The sequence below is a fragment of the Diachasma alloeum genome, unplaced genomic scaffold, assembly GCF_001412515.2.
Source record: "Diachasma alloeum isolate Michigan unplaced genomic scaffold, Dall2.0 Dall_scaffold_00208, whole genome shotgun sequence".
Classification (NCBI taxonomy): Eukaryota; Metazoa; Arthropoda; class Insecta; order Hymenoptera; family Braconidae; genus Diachasma; species Diachasma alloeum.
Genome location: NW_021680373.1, coordinates 1751437 through 1758592, shown reverse-complemented (window position 1 = coordinate 1758592; position 7156 = coordinate 1751437). Strand labels below are relative to the sequence as shown.

At 38.9% G+C, this 7156-nt stretch overlaps 1 protein-coding gene across 2 annotated transcripts in view; it reads right to left on the bottom strand.

Annotated features, from left to right (window-relative positions):
• The window catches only part of LOC107036358 (serine/threonine-protein kinase minibrain), a 56913-nt gene that overhangs the window by 47755 nt on the left and 2002 nt on the right, over positions 1-7156 (bottom strand). The gene's annotated exons all lie outside the window — the stretch shown is intronic.

Sequence of the window (7156 nt, the reverse complement as noted above, 5' to 3'; positions counted from 1 at the left end):
GGGGGGGGGGGGGCAGTGAAGTTTGCTCGGAGACGTCGAGAAATTTTGAAATTTTTGAGCGGAAGGGGAGGAATTTGTGAGTCGGTTGGATTTTTAATGAAGATGTGAATGGTCAGTACTAAATTTAACTGCATTTTACTGATTTATATTCATTTTTGTAGAATGGTTGAACTAAAGTCGACAGTTTTCAGGGATTTTTCCGTAAAATTTTGAAATTTGAAAAAAATTAAATTTTGAGGATATTGAAGGGAAGAAAAATCGGAAAATGTAAAATTTCACTGAAGAACCAATTAAATTCCAAATTTTTTGAATGATTGAGCTGATATCTACAGTTTTCATTGATTTTTACATAAAATTTTTCTTTTTGAACGACGAAATTCCTTGAAATTTCAGTTAAAATGGGACCAAAATCATGAAATGTAAAATTTCACTAAAGAACCAATTAAATTCCAAATTTTGGAATAATCAAACTAAAATCTACGTTTCACCAAATAGTGAATTTTCAATGAGAAAAATCAGTGAAATGTCAGTGAAGCTATAACTTGATAAAAATTTCCACGAAATGTACCCGAAAACGCATTTTAAAAAAGACATTAAACTAATCTTTCTCTTCTCAGTAAATTTTTCCCGTTCGCAAACCCCTGGGAATTTTAAATTCTCCTTTTTCAATTTTATCATCTCCTTCATTTTTAAATCATAACTGGACCACGTCTGGACACTCGACAACAATGCACCGGATGTGGAAGGCGTGGAGGTGGAGTATCCACTGAATAAAAATTTTCGAGCAAGATGAGAGAGGGATGATAGAACCAGCGAATGAGTTTGAAAAAAAGGGTTGAAGGATGATGTTGAGAAAGCCCAGAAGGACAGCTGTGCACTTTTCGCTGGATCGTGTTTACGCATGTGCGCCCTCGGCCCGCCATTGTCCAGGACAGCTGGCCGGCTTTTTGGCACGCGCGTGCCTCTTTTTTTTCACCCTCACTCGTATATATGCGATGATTTTTTTTTATTCAACCATCCACTGTTGTCCTTCTGACACGATGCGATGCATCCACCGCTGGGATTAAGGGGCGTTCTGATACTCAGGCATTGCGGAGGGGAAAAAAAATTCTCCTGTCTTTGCACAGGCTAAATTGTAGTCTTTATTTTTTGGCGACTATTATCCTCGTGTATCGATTGCAATCTGTCCAGGTGAAACAAGGGGTGTCTTTGTTTACCGTAGTTACCGAGGGTGAGGACAGGTGGTGGTATAATTTAGGCAAGTCACAGGGTAAATTAAGGATTCGGGCTTCGTGGAATCACGCTAATGATGCTCAATAAAGGAAAAATTAGTTGAAGTTGATGAGGACATGAAGTCTCTTTTTGCTTTTCAGGCTGAATGGAGTGGATCGTTAATATCTCCTGTGCAAATGAAGCGATTCCAATGAGTCAGGTGTTATTTTGAAGTCTGAAGAAATGTCTTCAAAGTGAAAGAAAAATTGGTTAATTTCACTCTGCCGATCTCAAGTTATTGAGGATTGAAAAATGTGAATTTTATCTTCTCTGTGGAGGCGAGGTAAAATTGACTTTTTTGAAACATCAATATCTCCTGACCAGGTGATCCGATTTTGATGAGACAGGTCTCATTTTGAAGCTTCAAAAAATACCTTCAAAATGAAAGATAATATATGCACATTCACTCTACCGGTCGCAAGTTATTGATGATTAAAAATGACGCATTTAAGGATATCCAAATACTTTAGTTATTTCATCTCCCGTGAAATCCTTTTCTACTTTTGTACCCGATCATGAGGGCTTTCATTTTGACCCTAAGTTTCCGGACATTTTACAATGATTTTATTATTTAAACTTTGCAGGTCTGAATTTTAATCTCAATATTGAATCGTTGAAAAACATGTTAAAAATCTGAGAAAAATTATAAAATTTTCTTTTGGAAAATTACCAGCAGTTTCTGTCAATAATTAATAAACAATAAATTTTCCACCATAAAAATCATGTGCTCCGAATCGTAACAAATTTATTCATATTCAGAATTTTATCCACGCCTAAAAAAATTAAGTTTCCGAACTTTTAATCAATTTGAATTATTGATTTATGAACAACGGATGTTTAAAAAATGATAATTCTGTGCAAAATGTCATTTGAATGACACCGAATATTCATGATTTTTTACAATTTTTTCTCGTGCAATTTAATTGACAAATTTGATGATTGAAATAGCTGAATCTATAATGTGGTGTATACCAAACTGTAAAAGACACTTGGATATCCTTAACTATCAGGTTCAACTCTGTTTTTCAGTTCCTGCTTCATCTATTAATAATAATTTGATTATGGCAATTTACTGTATTAATCACAAAATTAATGATATAATGCGACCGGGGTGTTCTAATATGGCGACGTCATCTGCTCCGGAGATTCATTACGTGCTGCATCGTCGGCGGGCATGAGAAAAAAATCGAGAAGACACGGTCATCATTCCCCCGGAATGAATTCAGATGACACCCATTAGTATCACGACCTTATTATTATTTTTTCTCCTAGAGGGCAACAACCCACGGAAATTCTAGCCAACTATATTGACATTCCCATTGCGCGTCGTTGAACGGCGCGACGTTTGTGTTCCGCTTAGGCAACGAGCGAGGAAAATGAAGAGGAAGGTGACGAGGGAGAGGGTGGACACAAATATACAACTGCACATACACAAGACTGGCGGGGGAGGGAGGCAGGGATCTTGGGAAGCGAGATATTGAGTACGAGTGACTAATGATTATTGGTGCGTTCAACGCTGTATGCTGCGGGCGAGAGAGGATACAGTGGGTGTACGTGACCTCCCACGAAACTTTTGAGTGCGAGACAGAACGAATTGTCGAGCATAAAAAGTGCAAAATGAAGAAGTTGCATTTTTTTCAAAGAAGAGAATGTCTTTATTAAAAATCTATCATCGTTTTCTGAAAATTAAATCCATTGCGTTTCATGACTTGTGAAAATCCATTATGAGAATGCACGGAGAGAAATATTCAATAAAAATTACGTATCTTTTTCGTAATTCCGGAGGGAAATGGGGTTGTAAGAAATTTTACGGAACTGTCACGGAATTTTCCCAGGGCGTTCCGTAATTTTTACATGAATCTCCTGTGAAAAATTACGATACTGTCACTTAAATTTTCTGAGTCGATTCCGTAATCGGTGACCGAATTGTGAGTTCCATAATTTTTACTGAACATTTCTTTCCGTGGGGATGATGAACGAAAAATTGATGAATAGTTATTAATTTTAGACGAATTCCCTGTACTGTTCAACATAATTTAGATGTCACTTTGTATTAAAACAAGTGCATAATTGCATTTTTCATAAATGAGTAGTATAGTTATTGTTACTAATAAATTAGCAATTTGCTTCCCAATGGGTTCTCTTTTTTTCAATTTAGTAGCGAAGTGGTCAAACGGTTTAAGTTGATTTTGGCTATGATTTATTCAGGATTTAGCCAGAGTTTAAGCCAGGTTCTGTCAGAGGTTAGTCGGGACCACGAATAATTAATAGAGACGGAGATTTTGATGTAAACAAGTGGAGAATTGCATTTTTTAATAAATCACCATAGTTATTATTTCTAATAAATTAGCAATTTGCTTCCGCACGGCTTCTCTTTTTTTTATTCTCATTTCACTATTCTCTTTTTCTATTTTTTCATGCCATAGTACTATCATCAACTGAAATGTCATCAAATTGCACATTATTTCGTTCTGTCAAATAATGCTAAAAATTGAATTCCTGAGAAAATTCTCCGTCACTGAAAAAGCTCCGAGAAAAAAGCCGAGGAATATATAATACCTTGATCAAAAAAATGTAAATTCCTCCTAAACAAACGAGATCAATGGCCACAATCCCCCCAGAAACCCGTTATTCCCATGAATGACACGTCGTCAACCGCTAAAACCTGATGAATTCCCTTCTGCCATCTCAATGGACCCATCAATCGATCGAAATTAATTTTAGCCCCCACGTCGCCCGAATAGCCCGCTCCCCCGAAATGTCCTTCGATTGAAATAAACTATTCTCCGCCCAACATCACGATAAGAAATCTAATGACCGACTGAAAAAAAAATATAACTCACGTTGTACGTAAAACAACACTGGCTTATTATTAGAAACGACTGGTGTTTCCGCTAATTCCGGCATGGCGATGCATCCATCGCGCCATTAAAGCAAGAGAGACAGCCCGAGACACGTGTATAAGTATACACAAGCACCGAGGCGCAAGGTGGTTCCCTCACTTCACTCTTCCCCCCACCCCCTCCGTGTATCCCTCTTATTCTTTCGTGACTCCTGACCTCCCTTTCATTCCTTCAACCGCTTTTACCCCATGTCGTCCATACACTTTACACTCGTTATCCACACGATTAGACGCTCGGAGGTTCATTATTGGCTGGTACTCGCTAATATCCGAGAGTTGCAGTAGGTGTCCTGCGGCCTCCCAGTTGAAACCCCAGGGGCCTCTCCCCCCCTTCCCCTCGCCCCACCCCACCCGGCGAATTTTTTTTATTCTCCTTCAACTTGCTTCTTCATTCTTTCTACTTGTTTCAATTTTTTTATCTCGCTCTATTTTACACGACACCCGAGAGTGCCTCGTAAAGACTCGAGCGCGGCCTGAATTTTTAAACGAAAACACGCGAAAACTTTACTACCCCCTCTTTTACACCCTTTTTCAAACTTTTTTTCGGGTGTTTTCAGGCTTCCCCCTCCTTCCCCTCTGCCCCCACCACCCTTTTTTTTCTGGGGATTTTTTTCTTATTGGCACACATTTTGCTGAAGTATCGCGAAGAGGGCAATTCCGAGAAAGAAAAAAGGCGGGAGGAGTGGGGGGAGGGGGAGGAGAGCGATAGCAATACACTCAAGGTTCTAACGCGAATGTATAGCCAGAATACTGGAATGAAATGATCGATCGCTGCTCGTCCATCGGCGCGACAAACGTGGCATTGTATTTGTTACTCACCTCCCCTGCTCACCCCTGGGGGGAGAGAGAGGGGGAGGGGGGGTGGCTCGTCATGACGAGTCTCACTCTCTGGTTTATAACTCGAGCAAGGTCCCGATGAATTTTAATAATTGACGGATTGTGGACTCGATGTAGATATGACGAATACGAGTTTTCTGGGAATTGAAGGGGGGAATAGTGCGATTGGGGGAGGGAAATCGATGGAATTATATCATTGATTGCAACCCTATCTTGGGGTTATTGGGGTGGGAGGGGAGGGAGTGGAGGAATGCATGAGGCGAATTGCGTCTATTTTAGGGGGGATTAGGGGTGAATGGGTTGGGGAGGTCGAAGATTTTTATGGGGAAGTTTTGGAGGGAGAGACTAGGGAGTTTGAGGGACTGCTGCGGAGAAAGTGAATGTTTACTTGTTTTGAAGGGATTTTTTCAGGCTTGAAAGTGAGATCTGATTTTTATGAATCGGGGAATTTCGCCGGGAGATGTTGATGATTGGAAAAAGATTTTATTTCGTTTTTCTGGAAAGGGTTATTTTTTTAACGTCAATAATTCGTGAAGGTATTCTTTCAGAGCTTGAAATGAGACCTGATTCATCCGAAACGTATAATTTTGTCAAGAGATATTGATTATTCGAGAAGGTCCATTCTATTCAAACTTTCTGAAAAGAGGTAAAACGTTCTTTTTTAATCATCAATAATTCATGATTTTTAGAGTGAAATGTATTTTTTTTTCTTTCATTGTGAAGGTATTTTTTCAGAGCTGAGAATGTGACCTGATTCATTCGAAACGTATAATTTTGTCAAAAAATATTGATTATTCCAGAAGGTCCACTTCATTTCACCATTCCAAAGACTGGTAAAATGTTATTTATTAATAATTCATAACTCAAGATTGGAAAAGTGAAATCGAATGAGTTGTTCTCCCTTTGAAGGGGTTTTTTCAGGCTTCAAAATGAAACCTGATTTGTCCAACTCTTATCATTGCGTCGGGAGATATTGATGATATTTAAAAATCGATTTATTTCCTTCTTTTGAAAAGGGACGTAAAATTACCTTTTTTACCTATAGATATTGCAAGTTGGACAGAGTGCAATGAACAGTTTTTTATTTCACTGTAAAGGCATTTTTTAGATCTCGAAATGAGACCTGATTCATCGAACTGGTATCACTCCGTCAAAAGATATCTCAATTTACTTTTCTGCAAAGGAGGATAAAATGACCCTTTTTAATCATCGATAACTACAGATTGTTCGAGTGAAATTGAACAATTTTTTTTCTTATTTCGAAGATTTTTTTTCAGACTTCAAAATCTAAATCAGGACCTCATTCATCTAAATCAGGAAGATCCCTCTCATGAAAATTTCGATATTTTCCTTACGGGGTAACAGAATGCCGCCCATTTTCCAAATTTTTAACAAATTTCTCGACGAAAGTTATTGATATTTTATTCAAAAACCAAACGACACAAATTTTCAATTGTTCTCTGAATTTTCTTGATTTTTCTGAATTTTCACAGAATAATTGAACAAAAATCAAGTACTTTATTGATTTCCCGATCATTTGAACAGAAAACCAATGGAATATTTGATGTTTCTCAAAATTTCAGTGGAACTTGAGCACGATAAAAATTTCCGGAATTTGTCACGGAAAATTCAGCCATGAAGACCAACGTGCCCTGTGTTAAAAAAACATTAATCCTTTAACCAAAAAACTTCTTTCAAAATTCCCAGGAAACTGTATCCTTCCGTCCCCCTAAAACCCCGCACAATCATCAAACCTCCTCCCGAAGTTGACATAAATTATCCCGCCCCATCACCCCTGACTTTCGCCGAAACTCCACTTCACGGATAATTCCGTATAATCTGCGAAGCCCCTGTCGCTTCCGCGAACCGTCCCTAACTCCTACACAAACGATACTTCAAAAACCCCCGATAACTGATAAATCACCCGACAAACCCCCACTCCCGCGCCCCGAAAACCCTCAAACCCTCCCCGGAAGTGCATGACTTCCGTGCAATCCCGCCCCCGCATCATTACCCAAAACCCTCATATCAATAATCCCTTAAAGTCGATTTCCTCGGACGTTCCATCGGAATTCAATCGATTGTTCCACTTTCAGTCGCAATTTCCTGCCCCCCGAGTCCTCCACTCTCCCTCCCCCGTCGACT